Raw genomic sequence first — 17,483 nt, forward strand, 5'->3', positions numbered from 1 at the left:
TCAAGGACCAGTACAAATCCTTATCTTCCACCTTGATTCTTGTAAATAACAAAAGTCAATTTTCTCTCTCTCTCTATGAATAAAAAGTTATAATTCAGAACTCTGCATGCAAATCAAAGTTTCTTTGTAAACACCACTCTACTTCAACTCCCATTTGTCTCACCTAACCAATATGATACAGTTGAAATGAGAGAAGGAAAAAATAGAAAAACATCCTTTCTTTGTTTCCCAACATTGATACTAAAAGAGAATCGTGGTACTATTGACATATCGAGGTGTTAGCACTACCAATTGCCTCCGATTTACTCCCCACTAATTAGAGGCTCCACTTGTGTTGTTCACTCTGTACAAAATCGTTGGGGATGCCTGACAAACAGTTCCTCGTTGAATGTTTATTCAAGAAATTGGGCTAGAGAGTCTCATTTAAAAAAAAAACAACTCAAAAGCCCTATCCATAGTTTTTTGGGTTTTAATAACCCTATATTGTTTTTATCCGCCATTTTAGAATCTAAGAACTCTGCCACCTGTGAAATATAAATTATTCTCTTTTTACCCTTCCAAGATAACTACTTGTTGATAAGATAACTCAATAAGATAACTACTTTTAGATAAAATAACTACTATATCTAAAATAACTACTAAACAAAAATAGTAGATTTTGGGTTTGAATAGAATTTAGCAAAAGTACCGTGTATTGCTCCAAAAGTTAAATTTGACACTAATCGACGTTATAAACTTATACATTTTAAAATGCGATGCACCATGTTATAAACTTATATATTTTAAAATGCCGATACACCACGTTATAAACTTATACATTTTAAAATGCATACACACCAGAGAGAAGGAAAAATGTATTTAATTATTTATTTTGTGGGTTTGATTAACTCTATTAAATGAAACAAATGTTTATAAATTTAGATATAGGGATTAGGGTTTAGTGTCTTAAAGAGAGGGTCTATTTATGGTTAAGATTTAGGGTTTATTGGGTCTAGTTTATAATGATTTTGGGTTTAGTGTCTAGTGGTTTGGAGTTTAGACTTAACGACTAGTGTCAAATCCCTCCACAAAATATTGGAGGCATAATATTTTTAGTTTTTTCATTACCGAAAAAGCTAGTGTCGTAGGGTGTATTTATAGGCACAATACTAGTGTATTGACAAAGAAAGAAGTCCCTCTCATTCCTCAAGACTTATACACTCGATACACCCTAGATGTCCTATTTTCATTATATGCATTTTTAAATGTGAAGGCTAGTTATAAGTGAATTTTTTTGTTTTGTATCTCACTATATTCTTGGGTAGATAATAGGTTATGTTTGTTTCCAAATGAGGATATTTTAGGCCTATTCCCGTACAAAATCGTTGGATATGCCTGGTTAAACATTCCTCAAATTTAGGTTTAAATTCTAAACAAATTTAAGAATGTTTATTTATAACTAACTCCTCTAAACTAATTTTCTGAATGTTTATTAGCCTCGTCTTCAAAAGTTTACTTGGCATCTTTTCTGAGAGGTAGATCTGAAGATGTAACCATAATAACAGATATTGTACTGGTCGTGATTTCAGACACATCATCTGTTGATAAGAGGCTTTTTGAAAGGCCCACTAGTGAAGATAGTGCAAAACATGATAAATGGTAGTGAAAAAGATGGTTGTGTTTTCCTGCCAGTTTTCTGTCCTTTCTATGCACTATTCTCAACCGCAGACCCATCTTCTTCTTTATTAGAAGTGGTTCGTCAATGAATCAAAAGCTTTGCTCTAATTTCTTTTTCGATTTGGTTCACCAATGAATCAAAAGCTTTGCTCTAATTTCTTTTTCGATTTCTTCATCATCACCATTCGATTTCGATTTGAATCCAATCTGAAAACTTTTGGGAAGATGTAAATTTGATTGGTTGGAAAGAATCGGCAGAAAGAAAAGATCTAAGATCAAAAGAAGATGATATGAATTCACCAAACTCTTGGTGACATACATTTGTGTTTACCTCCAAAGAGTACTTTAGGTAATAGAGTAAATATAGATGATTTCTAAATGGGGCGGATAGAATGGAAGGACTTTTGTGATGATTCAAAATTTGGGGAGTAAACACAAATGCATGTCTAAAAATGGGTGGTTTTAACTAATTAACACTACAATAAAGTGATTTATTATGCTTCTTCAGTGTTTTGGCTTCTACTTTCAGTTTGAGTTGATATGTTATTGGCATGTAAAGTCCCAACTAAAATTCACTTTTAACGTTAAATATATATATAAGAATAAGCGCCCATGTATGAGCACTAAGCCAAATATTCCAACATAACTCAATTAATTCCCCAATGTTCTCGAAGTCCTGAACGCATAGACACATGTCTCTCTAAAACTTAAACATCATTACAATTTCCAAAATGCCAACTTGTAGATTCCAGCAAAATCTAGAAGCACAACCTCAACGATACATTTCTTTAGATCTTTAAAAGGGAATACCATAAGAAAGATTAAAAAGCAGAAAGACATCCCTTATTCCCTTAAAATTTGTAATCTTTATATATACATTTCTAGAGTATCCATATGTCTAGCCTAATTACAATAAATTAGAAAATTAGGAGTAAAAAACTGCGAAGAAATTAAAACAAAAATGTAAACCCCATAACCTCTTTCTCATTCACTATCAGTCGATTCATCACTCTCTCTTTCTATATGGTCTACCAGCCTCTAGGCAATCTCAGGCTAGAATTTGATGATCCCATGTTGCATACGATGTCAAATATTATCAAAGAGAGCTTGATTTGGATACTGCTACAGTTAAAGTGAAATATTATGCGGGTGATGTAGTGTTTACAAGAGAACATTTCACCTTAGGCCCGCATCAGGTGATTGTGACAAAGATTTCAGCAAGCAAATCGGGTTCTCTATCCTTTACAGTATCCCTAGACAGCAAGTTGCATCATCAATCACATGCAAATATCGAAAATCAGATCATAATGGAAGGAATCAGTCCCAGTAAGAGGATCCCTCCACATGCAACTTTGAATGACAGTCCAAAAGGAATTCAGTTTAAAACAATCCTTAGTTTGCAGATTAGTGATGGTGTGGGAGTGGTACAGGTTTTGGATGATAAAAAGTTAAAGGTTGAAGGTTCAGACTGGGCCGTATTGCTTTTGGTGGCTTCATCTTCTTTTGATGGACCATTTACCAAGCCAGCGGATTCGATTTCTTTCCGTTGCTTATGTTGTTTGACAAAATGCCAAGCAATATTCTAGCGAGAATGTTCCTTTCAAATATGCGCAATTAATTATTCCTGATTAGTACTGTTGTTTAACAACACTGTATTGTTTCGTTTATAGCAGCTCTTGTTCTTTGTATTAGATATAATAGAGTTGATTGATATGTTTGTATCTTTTTTCAGTTGCAGATCAAAATGAAGGCAACCACTGTATAAGCTTGGATCTTTTGTTGATTGATGAGCATGTACGTATCTATGACTTTATGCTTTTTCGAGTACAGTAGGGTTGACATATCTTTTAAGTTGCAGTCCTTTGTCAAGGTCTAAATGCTTTAAATGACCGCCACATATACCTTGCTCACTTCTTTACTGGATAGTATTTTTTGTTGTTCTTCATTTACTTAACTATTATTCCATTTGGTCTTATTAATTATCAGTTCTTACTGCATATTAACTTTTCTACTTCAAACAGTAAAAGAAGTAAATAGCAACAACACTTGATTCCTCCAATAGATAGACACATGCAACATATAGATACTTACTTCTCTCATTTGAGAAATTGAATTAGTAAAAAGATGAGATTTTTTGTTTTATCATTCACACACTCACCTGTAGTTTTTGGGTAATTTTTTTCAGCAGGTTTATTAATTACCATCCCATAGTAATGGAAAGAATAGTTGGTTCATGCAAAACATTTAAATGGGGTGGGGGTTATAAACAATACTCAATTAGTTTTGATTCCGTAGCAATAGTTGGTTTATTAATTTTGTATCCTATTGAATTTCTAAACACATTGGAAATGTTTGGTGTGTCAACTAACACATGTTCTTCAATTAAAAGTTGGAGTACCTATTATGTTGCTTGGAAATTTGAACCCAAGTAAAGGACTTTGTTATGGAACTAGGATCGTTACCATTTTAGGAACGATAGCTTTTGAGGTAGAATTTTAACTGCTAGCCACATTGGAAATAGAGAACCAGTCTCGAGAATAGTGTTGTCCTTTACTGTTCTCAGAGCTCCACGTCATCTTAACAAATATTAAAAGAAAAATGCGCAAAAATTATATTAATAACCGCAAAGCGTACCGTTTCGCTAACTCTCTCTAATTTCTATATATATAATAGCAGTCCCTTTTCCTGGTCTCTGGGGCTGTCCACGTAAGCATATTTTAAGTACCCAAAATTACTCACGAGAAATTAGGAGAGGGAAAAAAAACTTGCGGGAAAAAAGGATAGAAAAAAGGAATTATACGGTGAGTCTCACACAAATAAGATTCTAAACCACACGAGTCCCCTAAAACCTTCTTTCTCCGCCTCTGAATTCACGTAGAAAAACACAGCTAAAACTCTAAAACCGAAAATTATATTAACACCCCTGATGCAGTTATCTCATTCGACTTATTTTTTCCTGATGGAGTTATAAGATCTAAAATCAGTCTCCTCTTCCTGTTATTAATATGGTAAGTTTTTTCTACTGATTTTTTTTTTTTTTTTTTTCATCTAAGGCATCATATTATTCAGGTTAAAGTTCGAATATTTAAGCATTTTAGCAGCTCTGTAGTGTCTACTTTGGTTTGATATGGTGTTGATGTAGTTTGGGGTTTACTTGATAGAAGCAGTCATATACTTTCGTCTTAGTTTAAACGGCAGCCAATGTTTTTGCAACCAGGAGGTGGGATTATGCAGGTGTTTGCTTCAATATTAAGTTGTTGTGATGTCGATTTGTATAAACCAGCAAGGGGACTTGAAGATCCTGAAGTTCTTGCCCACAAAACAGTCTGTATGTTTTCCAATCTTTTTTCTATTTTCATTTCTTATTCCCACAAAAAGTGAAATTGAATGTCATGATAGGATTATAGACTTCGAGACTTTCACTTATATAATATTTGAATTCATGAAGCTACTGAAAACCATATGCACATGCAAAAGTGTTTCCATTGTATTTCTTACGATGAAGGACAGATTATTTTTTCACCAAATGTCACTTTGATATTTCTTTTGGCTATAAACAAAAAAGTGAAAACTGTTACTATCAAAGTTACTTATACTAATTTTGTTTTGAAATACTAATTATATTCTCAAGTTGATCCTCTATTCCCAGTCAATGCATTTTTCCTTTAATATTGTTGCCATTTATGCCTGATTATTTTGCTCATCCTTTGTTCCTCTTTTTCCCTTTGTTTTTATCACAGTTAGTGTAAGTGAAATAGAAGCACTCTATAAGTTGTTTTAGAAGATTAGCAGTGTTGTAATTGATGATGGCCTAATCAACAAGGTAGATATATTCCAAATTGCCCAAGTTATCTGGTATACATAATTAGGTTGATTGCTCTTCTCTTCTGTTGTATCATAAGTTGACTTGACCTACTCATAGTAGGGGTGGGCAATGGGCCGGGTCGGGCTAGTCCGGCCCTAAACATTTAAAGCCTTTAAGATATTAGGGGCGGGTCGGCCCGGCCCTAAAGTCAGTATAGGGCCGGTCAGGCCGGGTCACAAGTCGAAACCTCAAGCCGATCCGACCCTAGCCCTCTCTTTAAAGGCTTTAGGGGGTCGGGCTTTAGAGGGGTAGGGCTTTAAATGTAAAATATATTTTTTTTTTTTTACTACATCGGTTTTAAACTCATTTATATTACAAAATGTACAATAATCTACAAACTCAAAGTCCAACCAATCTAGTAATAATCCCCATAAAGTCCAAAATTTAAAATGCACATCCACAATCTAATGAACTGAAGTACATCGAGAGTTCGGAATTTGTTCTTCATTGTACTCAAACCTCACTAAAATTACATTTAACATTGAAATACATAGACAAATAATTATATTATCATTTTAAATGAAGAAGTAATATATATAAAGAAGAAACATAATAGTTTTGGTTAAGGGTCATGGAAGTTGTTAAACTATTTGTAATATCATAAATTATTTCTATAATAGATTCAAACAAATATAATATTACCTTTCTTCTAATTTAAAAGTGATTCAAGCTTTGTATATGGAAATGAAAATATTGGCTTTTGAACAAGTGATGGAGAAAGGTTTGAGATTACAAATGTTATTTTTCCTCAAAGGTTGTTTTTGGTTTCTATGTTACAAATGTCCGCTCATATTTTGCTTTAATGGTGTGGAAGGAAATCTTTAGTTTTAGACTTGGCTTGGATGTGAATAAAAATATAATTTATAAGAAATAAGTGAGAAAAGAAATTGAGAATAATAAGTTATGAACTTTGACTTGATGATCAAAGGAATAAAGTCTTATTTTTATTAGGCTAGTGCTCATTGTTCTTCATGGTAGGTCACTAAGTTGACAAGTTTTTGTTATATAAAACAAGTTATTGGAAGTACTCTTGAGTGTAAGTGATAAATTACAAAGGACAATGTTATTTTAATTGAAAATATTTAACAAAGAGTTGGACAATTATGGTATGTGTATTTATAGTGAAAGTATGAAATAGGGCCGGTTAGGGCTTGGTTAGGGTCGGGCCTATGTTTTAGAATCTTAGCCCTAGCCCTGCCCTAGAAGGCATTAGGGCCGGCCCGGCCCGGCCCTAAACTCTGTGAGGGCTTTATAGGGCTTAGGGTCGGGTCGGTCAGGGCCGGGTTAGAGTCGTTAGGGCCAAATTCCCACCCCTAACTCATAGGGTATGATTTCATACTAAAATTTGGCATTACATGTAAACAAAGTGTTGTATCTAAAACTTTATGAGAATTTCACTACCCCTGCTTCATTTAAAAATGTTTTCTGGTGCAAATAAAACTTCCATCATGTAATGAATGTGCTTTATACTAAAATATAATCATCTTACAGGAAGAATTCCAATTCGCATTGTTCAAGACAAACAAGAAGGAAAGCTTATTCGCAGATCGGGTACTCTCCATGTCCAAAAAAATTCCTTTTTTTTTGTTTTATTATTTTTTTTTAAAAGTAATTATTCCTATAATGATGCATATAATTATATAATTCATTAGTGCTGAATTTTGAGTCATACCACATGACCGCATCTCAAACACTCAACTAAAAATAGCAGGGTTTGAGAAGCAAAGTGGATGATTTTTGAAGTGGAAGATTTTACTTTATGCAGTTTTGCATTTCCGTCTTCCTTTGAGGCCCATTTTCTCATTCTACTTATCTCTTCCTAATGGAGTTATGAGATCTAAAATCAGTCTCCTCTTTCTGTTATTAATATGGTAAGTTTTTTCACACTACAGCTGTAAAGAAATTGAATCTGCTCCAGTTCTCTGCGGTGTCGGACAAGTGTTTTCATAGAGAATTGAATGCCTTAAACCATTGGGTTAGTTAGACTTACTATCCCCACAATTGCAAGATCCAACGGCTACAAGATGATTTTTTTTTTTTTTCAAATGAAGAAATCTGACCGTTGGATTAAGATGGGGGGTATCACTAATATTTTTGAAAATGGGAAGGGGGTAACACTAATTGCAACTATTAATAGGGGGGTAAGTCTAACTAACCCTAAACCATTTGAAACACAGAAATCTGCTTAAGATGATTGGTTATGCTTGGGAGAGCAAAAAATTCAGTCTCCTCTTCCTGTTATTAATATGGTAAGTTTTTTCTATTGATTTTTTCTTTGTTTTCATCTAATGATTCATATTCTTGAAGTTAAAGTTCGAATTATTCATTCAATTTACTCTAATGTCAAACCTTGAATAAACAAAGAATGTATATATTGCACATTTTAGCACAACTAGATAGGAATGAAATTAATCCCATTCGGATCACCCAGCTCAAGGTGTCCACGTCATTTTTTTTACTCACGAAAGATCCGGATAAAACAGCTACCTATTTAGGGGGATTATGAGAGGAGAAAAAAACAGGCGAAAAGTAATCAAAAGCTAAACCCAAAAAACCCCACGATTAAACCCAAAAAACTACCTATCGTACTAAAAAAAACACCCTAACTCTTCAAACCCTCTCTCTTCTTTTTCCACATCTCTTATTCTTCCAAAATACAACAAATGTGGTCATCCAGAATCGGCTATAAGGCTCAACTCCTTGCAATGGTAGATCTAATTCTAGAGAAGTCGAGTTCTTCTATCATTATCGTCATTACCTTAGCTTTTATGTTCTATCCACCAAGCAAGTAAGGTTTTAATTTTTGTCTATAGTGTTATTTACGTTTTTCCCCCTCTTTTAAACCACCCTTTTTTAACATTTGTAGAGACTGGTGATGAACCTTTGATAATAATCAGGAATGCATAATATAATAGTAGTCCCTAACCCTAGCTTATTTTATTAAAAAAAAAAAATAATCAGGAATGCATAATATAATAGTAGTCCCTTTTCCTGGTCTCTGAGGGTGTCCACGTCAGCAAATTTTAAGTGCCCAAAATTACTCACGGGAAATCAGGAGAGGGAAAAAAAAACTCGCGGGAAATAAGGAGAGAAAAAAGGAATTATACGTTGAGTCCCCCACAAATAAGATTCTAAACCCCCCACGAGTCCCCCAAAACCTTCTTTCTCCACCTCTAAATTCACATAGGCTATAGGGATTCTAGGCGTTTGAAACAAAGTGAGGAAGAGCATAACCATGATAGAAGGTCAAATCATCTCTCTGAGGTATCTAATAATGCACATCAGGACTTGGAATTGCATGAAGACAAATTAATATATCTATTACCTATGTGTTTAGAGATGAAGATGAGCAAGAAAACAATGAGGAAATGGTTGAATTCAATCTGGCTGCAGAGGAAGAGGAAGATGTTGAAAGAATTTAAGGAAGAGAGCATAAAAAGAAGGGAAACCATTCTTGAAAAATATAGACAACAACAGTTGCAGAAACAGGGTGAACGCAGTTCTGAAGAATCAGGAATAGGTGTCTTAATTATGTTAAGTTTTTTTTTTTTATCTATCTTACTTGGAGGTCAATTTTTTTTATGGTTTGCGTATTTAGTTCATATTTTTAGTGCAAATTTAATAACATTCAACAACTTTTGACAGAGGAGAAGGATATTTTAACTGTTGACACTCCAAGAAAGCAATCTTCTCTGCTTGAAAGTATCGGTCGATTCGATCCCCGATAGTGTCATTAGTAGGAATAATGGTTTGGATGGATATGATGCTGACCCCATGTTTTCTGTTGGTAAATCGCCTATCCAAAACGAACTTGCAGCTTTCAAGCGGAATCCTAGTGCTGGGGTCTAGGTGCTGGTACACCAAAGGTTGGTACACTATGTACATACTTAGGTAGTATGCATTTCAAATGTCGAGTAGGTTGGAATTTTTTTAAGAAGTGCATGCTATGTCTGTAGCAGAGTCGGGCATTTCAATTATATATAATAGCACTCCCCTTTAAAGCTCTCTCAGGGTGTCCACGTCAGATTTTTACTCACGAAAAATTAGGAGAGAAAAAAATAGGAATATTACTAACTCCTTTTAAGCCTCGAGTAATCGGGAAAAAAAAAACTTCGGTTAAACCCCACCCCGTAACTCTCTCAATCTTCGTCGGTTACTTTGCACTTCAAAGTGTTGTTTCTGTAAGATTGGCCACTGCATCAGCGAATCACTCACCTAGAAAAGTCATTAATTTCTCTCTTCAACCTCATTAGACTTTAGGGGTTTGGCGAGGAATTTTTCAGGTGAGATTTTCAGCTCTTTTGCAATTTTTATTGATTGCTTGAGAAACCTACACTACAAAAGTCTCCATCCATCGTGCCTCAACAATAATTCTTAAAGCTTAAAGCCATCAAACAATTTCAAGCAACCACAATCGTGCCTTTTAAGCTAACGCCAAAATATATACGGATTTATTATTGTGAGCTCTTATATAATTCCTTGCATTCTCTTAAAAATTTGATTTCTTCCTTCTTCTTACAATTTTTTGCTTTGTTCATTGGTTAATTCCTTTGTTCCTTTGGTTTAAATTAAAGTTGGCAATTTGGCATTGTATGGAGTAGACATTGTTGGAATCTGCTTCAAGTTTCCTTTGCCTATCATGCATGTTTTATAAGAAGTTTGAATTGCATCCAGACAACCAACTTGACACATGAATTGGAGCCCAAAGAAATTAATTTTCAGAGTTAGAAGTGGTGACTTAATTGAGCAAGCACGCTGAACTTCGCCTTTCTATCACGACATAGAACTGGAAGTGACTATAAGACGATTGAGGTTTCCTGATGCTTATGTAAGTGCTCCATTACTATGATTAATAAAAATAATGACATGTTTTAGACATTAATTGCTTAAGTTTAACATGTTATAGCAACTATGAATTTATCATCGAAAACTTTGTGTGTTAAATACCATATAAAGCATTGTTGGTGCAGTGTGACTATTATTTAATAGACCTTGAGGGAAATTTTAAGCTTGAATATATAACTTTAGGTCTCCTATGGTTTTTAACTATTGTTGCCCTACAACTTATTGTTTGAGTTCAACCTTTGCATTATATAGGCATAAACATACAAGGACTATAAGGATTTGAAGTCGTTACTCAAATAAGTTTAGTGGTTCAAATCTTGCAACACTAATTTTGGAGGACTATGTATGATACACCCTGTCAAGAACTTTCTGTCAGTGGGTACCATCATCTGTCTTAGGAAATTTTACCTACACAAGTGGTACTATAAATTGCCACTTCAATATATTTGTAATAAATACAAGACTTATTTAAGAAGAGAACTCAAATTTCACAACTATTAATAGTTGAGTTGTTTGAGCTCTTCTAGAACTAACGATTTTAAGCATCTCAATACAATATAAAATATGTTATTTATTATTGAAGCACTGAAGGTCAAAAGAGTATTGGAGTGCTTAGGTTTGGCTAAAACATTTTCTTTTGCTTGAGGTAAATATAAGTCCACCATTGCTATGCTAAATAATATGTTTTCTACATCTATTTTGATTGAACTATGCGTGTTAGAATGTTAGATTTAACTGTCAATTTGGCATTATAAGCTTCATTGATTGATTCATATGTATCACATCGGGTTTATTAGGTAAGAAAGGATGTTCAACATGTCGATGGTTATATCCAGTGGCCTGTGTAAGTTTTTTCAACCACCTACTATATGAATTAAGACACCAGTCTACTAGTGTCTCTTAATACACTCTCAAATTTAGACAAAGCATGGTTGTGAGCATCAGAATCTGCCAATAGGTCTCTCATTTGCTTTATTGAACTACTTATGAGCTTTTCCATGACATTGAGTTGGTTAACTGCTCTTGACTTTACCAAATTATTTAGTCCCTTATGCCCCTTCCAGATGCAAATATGGTTCATGACTGCTATTTTTAGAACTTTGTTGTTTATCATTGTATTTTTAGTTTTTTTTAGTAAAAAATAATTTTACACGTTTTGATGCTAGCATTTTTAGTTCAAATTCATGACTGCAAGGATCCTTTTCTTTGCTTATTTTGGCCAGTAATTGAGATATGCATTTGGAGGTAACTCTTAAGCAGTCTAAGATGCCATCTTATTTCCAAAGAATATGCAATAGTTATTTTGATGACAATCTCTTTATAGTTTATGAGATAAATTGCTATGGTGTTAGCCTTACCCCTCACCCGCCTTGAAATCTCAAATAAACTTAATTATATTTATCCTCCTCCACTTATATACTCATACGAACAAAGTAAATACATTTTCAAGACCATCCAGATAATATGTGACCCTGTTGGTTTCTTTATATACATGAATGAATTTTACCATTTGTAGTCATTGTACTATAGATAAAATAGCAGCCTTCGGGTTCCAAACATACCAAGGAGCTTCTTCCTCTGCTCTCTATATATAAACTGATATTTTGGAATCAGAGGCGATTATAATTTTTGTACAATGTAACAAATGAGCAATACACAACCCCGTAGTCCCATTAGGATACCTTGCATCTATTGAAATACAACTGACTTCATTCCACTTGTACTGTAGGCTAACACTACTACGAACTAATGTTTCTTGGCATTTTATTGTGATTCTGTGTTGTACACATGCGTGGATGTGATCAAATGCCAACACTTGAAAAATGACATTTAAGAGGAATCTGGGATGGTGTTGTGATTCAATCCTTAATTAACTCTTCCAAATTTAGAAGATAATGCTATTTTGGTTATGATATGTTTCTTTTAACTCTATTTTATATTAAATTGTTTTTCCATAAATAGAGAAAGACTGAAGGTAGTCTTAATGTGGTGGAAAATGAGAGTGAATCTGAATCGAATGATGAGTTCAAAAAGGAGGAAGAGAAGAAGTGGCTGATATATCTGATGATGAAGTGGTTGAGCACTCCGAAAGCGAGGTAAACCTTAACTTACATAAGGTAGTCACATCAATTAACTAGACAACCTTCTGATTTTATTTTAGTTCTCATCCTTTCATCTCATGAAAATCAACCACTCCATTCTTTATTCTAAACCAACAATCTCCTTTACACGAAGCCACATTTACCTCCTGAGGACTGGGAGTCTATTACACTTGGAGTGAAGGCAGTGGAATTGTATATAGGAGCCACGGTCGTAGCTTTGCTTTGGCGTGAATACAATTGATCGAGGTGTGCCTACTCTTTTTCTTTTACTGTCTTTAAGATGCAGGGTTCTGAAACTTTGTCCTCTTAATTATTCTACTAAATTTTGAATTAATATTTGTTAATCAGATGTGAAAGTTCACTTACTTTAATTTTTATTTTCTTTGTTCGCATTTTAAAGGTGATTACACACTATGTTGATTGCCTATGTCAATGGGTTATTTTTTGGTCTTTGCAGAATTCATGAGAGTTTCTGGGATGCAGTGGCCTTTTTCTACCAGAATGTTACAAAAAGAATGGCAACTACAAATGTTTGTTTACGGTACTTTAGCCTTGCAACCAACTTAGCATTGAGTAAAACATTTTCGATCAACTAATTAATGGTAGTCTAACATATTTAGGAATATATGATACGAGTGCCTCATATTAGACTAATACATTATAGAACTACATCAGTTCATGCCTTATAAGGTTGTTCAGGAAGAGCTCCAAAGAGATTTTATTAGATCCTCTTGCTTTGTTTGGGTTTATGCTTATTTTATTTGTAAATGATTTTGACACTAATTACAAAACAGTTAATGGTTTAGTTCAAGTGACTCAACTTTGCTCCAATAGAGCAAGCTCTTGGAGAAACTCCAGTCACAACTCACATTCCCTATATATACTAAATCCTAGGTCCATGGCTGCGACTGTCGATCAGAGGTAAACGACCAACCCAGACTTGCAGAGTTGTATTTTAATTCAATTAGTAAACTATAATAAAGTATCTTCGATACAAATGTTTCCAACCTCACAAAAGCATCTACTTAGTTGACCATTTTTTACGGAGGTTCTTTATATTTTTATCTTTATACATAATATAACTCAACCAACGTCAATTTACCCAGCGTTTACAGAGTCTCCAATTGTTCAAGTGTTGGAATATAATAAGAGCCCAAAATTGTAGGTTTAACCCCTTAATAATATTACATTTAGACCAATTATGTATATAATAAATAAGAGTTAGTATTGCTTACGTGTTTTTGTGTATTTCAGGTCTTGGAGTCAAATATGTGAAGAAATATGTCACTTTTGCAAGAGAAATGAGCAAAGGTTGGTTGCTAAGAAGTTCTACGGTTAAAGCCCAAGTTTCAAGGAGAAAAAGCTTTTTTAAAGCTTAGTCAAAGCTGAAAAGTCAAAGTCAACACGGGTAGAAAAAGAGTAGAAAAGTCAACAGAATTTTCGTAGACTGTATTTTTGGATTCAAACTTTGGAATTGGGCCTATTATATGTCAAAACGACCGGCTCGGAAAGAGCTTTCTAATGGTCCAAGTCTTGACCTAATAAGAGTAGTAAAAGTGGACAAAAAGGGTGTTAAATTAATTTTGCACAGAGAAACCCTTTTTGGACATATGTAATTAGGTTTTGGGCTTGATTTTATGGCCCAAAATATGGCTCCAAAGCCCATGCACGAAATTGTATACCTAACCCTCTCATATATAAAGAGGTTTAAGGCTAAACAAAATTTGGCTACTCTCCTATTTAGTTTAGAATAAATTAGGGTTCTCTCTCTTTCATGCTAATTAGTTTCTGACTAAAGATAGTATAAAGTAATTAGGGATCATTAAAGGTCTAGTCTTTATATTTTAACCTTGTATGAGAATATCTAGACTAGGGTTTTATATACAAATCTATGCTAGCATGTTAAGAAATTAAAAGTGAATTTCAATCTCTCTCTAGTTTTCTCCATATTTGATTCACCTATAAATAATTATTTTATTTAATATTAGTATAAGATCAATTGATAGTATTATCTCGTAGTATAAATTCTCAACATAATATTACTCTCACCATTGTTTTTTTATGTTTGATTAATTGAATTCTATTTAGTCTTGGTAGTTTCAGAGTAGAACAAATCCGTACTCTTTATATTACATAATGAATTGAGAGTAGGAATAATATTGATAAGTTAGTTAATCATTAGTTGTTTATATTCATCTATAGATAATTAAGAATCAATTTACTAACTATCAAATGGCACCGCTGCCATCTTAAACTCATTCAAGACAAGAATTCAATTAGTTGAATCCAAGGGGCAATCCCTTATTCTCAACTCACCCACGCTTTTAATTTTTCTTTCTTATTTCTTGCATTTTTGGTACTGTTCACTGTTTTAGGCACAGGAGTGCCCGCCCTCCATTTTGTCTTGTTCCAAGCGCACCCGCCCTCCCTTGTGTCTGCGGATTCATAGTGAAGAACACTGCAGTAAAGGTATTTCTAAATTTCCGAAAATTTTGAAATTTTTCAGGAATACTATTTACGGTGTTGTTGATTTACTAGAATATTTTCAGGTTTTTCCTAGTTGTTTTACCTAGTGAACTATTACCGTCTTTACAGTGCATTTCAGCTTTCAAACCATAAGTTTCGGAAAAAAACTGACAAGTAAGGTTACTTAGGCAGTTCCAAAAATTCTAAGATTTTTATAGGAGTATCTATCATAAGTCAGGAGTTTAAAATAAAAATTTGAAGTGTTTTTTATTTGTTTTGACCACCTAATGAGTGGATTGTTTTCAGTATATTTCTGCAGTTTTGCAACACTTAATTTCTAGAACAACAGTCAATAAGGAGGGTTTGTATAACTCTAATTGCTCTAAAAAATTTATAGTACCACGCATGATCTGTCAGGATTTTCCAATAACATTTTGGTGATTTTTGGCTCTGTTTTGATTGGTTAACCATTCGGTTGTTTGTGTTGTATCCGAAAACTGTTTCACAAACTTTTTAGGGTAGTATAAGGACTTCCATAACTCCGATTGATCTGAAATTTTACAAGCGACTTACTGGACATCTTAACAATCTACTATATAAATTTCAAATTTTTTAGAGCATGTGCCTGCTCCATATTAACCCTATCATTTGAGCACGCCCGCCCTCAAAGTACTGGACATCGTGTTAGGCAAGAGCGTGTCCGGGCCTTTATAAGCCTGTTTCCAAGCGCGCCCGCGCCCCTTCTGAAGGAATCCCGATTTTTCTAGGTGAGTCACCAGCTCTCCTTTTGTTCAAATTATTTTTATATTCAGTGTTTCCAACTTTTTAAAATACACTGAGATTGCGTATACAAGACACTATTCATACACATAGCAAGGAGGCATTCATGTACTCCTTCTTCCACTCTTTGCCTCTTCTGTCAGAAGAGTTTCAATTCTAGTATAATCAGGCTTGTTTTTTGTAGATGCAATACTACACGCATACCTAGAATTTCACACACTACACCTGCATCAATGGCTAAAGAACCAGAGACTCCTCTCTCTGATTTTTATAAAGCACTAAACGATTACCCTAAGTCGTGCATCGTTCTTGCAAACCTAGTAGGGGATTTTTGAATTCTCCCAAATATATTTAACTTGTTACTAGTTTTCCATGGTTTAGACCACGAGAAGCTTTATCAACATATGCGTAGGATAGAACAAATTCTCACTACATTCCATCATCCTAACATAAGTCCGGATCAAGTTAAACTTAGGGTGTTTCCATTCACCCTAGCCGACAAGACGGCGTCTTGGTTAACTGCCCAAACGCCAAACTCTGTAGACTCATGGGCTAATCTTGTTCAATTGTTCATAGAACAGTTTTACCCACCCCTGAAGACAGATGAAATGCTTCAAAAGATTCATTTCTTCTGCCAAAATCCTCATGAATCCTTTTCAGAGGCCTAGAATCGTTTCACTGATCTTCTCATTGAATGCCCGCATCATAATCTTGTGAAAGACACGCTTGTTCGTGTCTTCTTCAAGGGGATTTTACATCGTCATAAGGAGGTTCTAGATATCATGACCGAGGGTAGTTTTCTTAGTCAAGGAGCCTTGGAGGCTTATAAATTCTTAGAAGATCAATCTAAGATGAACAACAATTGGGGAGGTAACGACTCTTCCCACTCCACTCCTTCTTTTGAAGTTACACCTGATCCCGAGCTTAAAAATCTTATAAATGCCCTCACTAAAAAGGTAGATGCCCTCTCTATTCAACAACAACCCACTCCAGTCATGAACATTAACTCTACTCGTTGTAATTTCTGTTTTAGTCTTGAGCATTCCGACTTTTATTGTCCTCTTGTCTATGCACAACCACCACCACAACCATCACACTTTAACAAGTTAACTCAACATCAAGGACAAGGAAACTTAGGTGACCATAATAGAGGTTTAGTGCCCATGACCCAAAACTATCAACATCAAGACATAAACGCTCAACAAGCCTTAATTCCAGTCCAACCATCTACAGATAAAGTAGTAGTGACATTGTTAGAAAAACAAAATCAAATTATGCAACAAAACTCCAACTTGATGAAAGATCAACATGATCATAACTCTAAGATGATGCAACAAACGATGTAAATGATGCAGTCTTTGTGCCAAAAGGTTATTGACATGTCTCCTAACCAAAATAATAACCAAACAGACATGTTTCCAGGTCAAGCAGTGCCTAATCCTAAGTCAACAAACACCGCCGAAATAAAAAATTATTCGTGTAATGGTAATATAACCCCAAGGGACTCTGGTGCATCCACTACCCTTCGCTTCGGGGGGTAGTTGATAACAAAGTAACTATGCCTGCAGATCTCCCGCAACCAGAAGCTAAAAATGAAACCATATCAAATACTGCCATAGAAACTGAAGACTCTACAACTGTAGAAGTTACAGTCAAACCACAACCAAGAGGACAACCTTACTAAATACCATCATAGAAATTGATGATCTTATACCTGTAGAGGTTGCAATATGGACACCTAGATGGAAAACAGCTAAAGATCAAGCAAA

General features: G+C 34.5%; 2 long non-coding RNA genes across 5 annotated transcripts; both read left to right on the top strand.

The window, feature by feature from the left end:
- Positions 1-2,329: 2,329 nt before the first annotated feature.
- On the top strand, positions 2,330-11,210 carry LOC147489704 (uncharacterized). 3 transcript variants are annotated; one of them, XR_015202346.1, is made up of 8 exons: positions 2,330-3,450; positions 4,874-4,984; positions 5,397-5,479; positions 7,013-7,072; positions 7,414-7,496; positions 7,699-7,770; positions 8,859-9,041; positions 9,167-9,214. It is a non-coding gene; the product is annotated as an uncharacterized LOC147489704 (long non-coding RNA). The 3 variants fall into 3 exon arrangements; XR_015202347.1 differs by lacking the exons at positions 5,397-5,479; positions 8,859-9,041; positions 9,167-9,214 and adding exons at positions 10,196-10,349; positions 11,164-11,210 and having other exon boundaries at positions 2,331-3,450; XR_015202345.1 differs by lacking the exon at positions 5,397-5,479 and having other exon boundaries at positions 2,331-3,450.
- Positions 11,211-12,323: 1,113 nt separating this feature from the next.
- On the top strand, positions 12,324-14,191 carry LOC147489705 (uncharacterized). 2 transcript variants are annotated; one of them, XR_015202344.1, is made up of 4 exons: positions 12,324-12,462; positions 12,528-12,714; positions 12,926-13,009; positions 13,723-14,191. It is a non-coding gene; the product is annotated as an uncharacterized LOC147489705 (long non-coding RNA). The 2 variants fall into 2 exon arrangements; XR_015202343.1 differs by having other exon boundaries at positions 12,602-12,714.
- The last annotated feature ends 3,292 nt before the right edge of the window (positions 14,192-17,483 follow it).

This window comes from Coptis chinensis, chromosome 7 (genome assembly GCF_015680905.1).
Source record: "Coptis chinensis isolate HL-2020 chromosome 7, ASM1568090v1, whole genome shotgun sequence".
NCBI lineage: Eukaryota > Viridiplantae > Streptophyta > Magnoliopsida > Ranunculales > Ranunculaceae > Coptis > Coptis chinensis.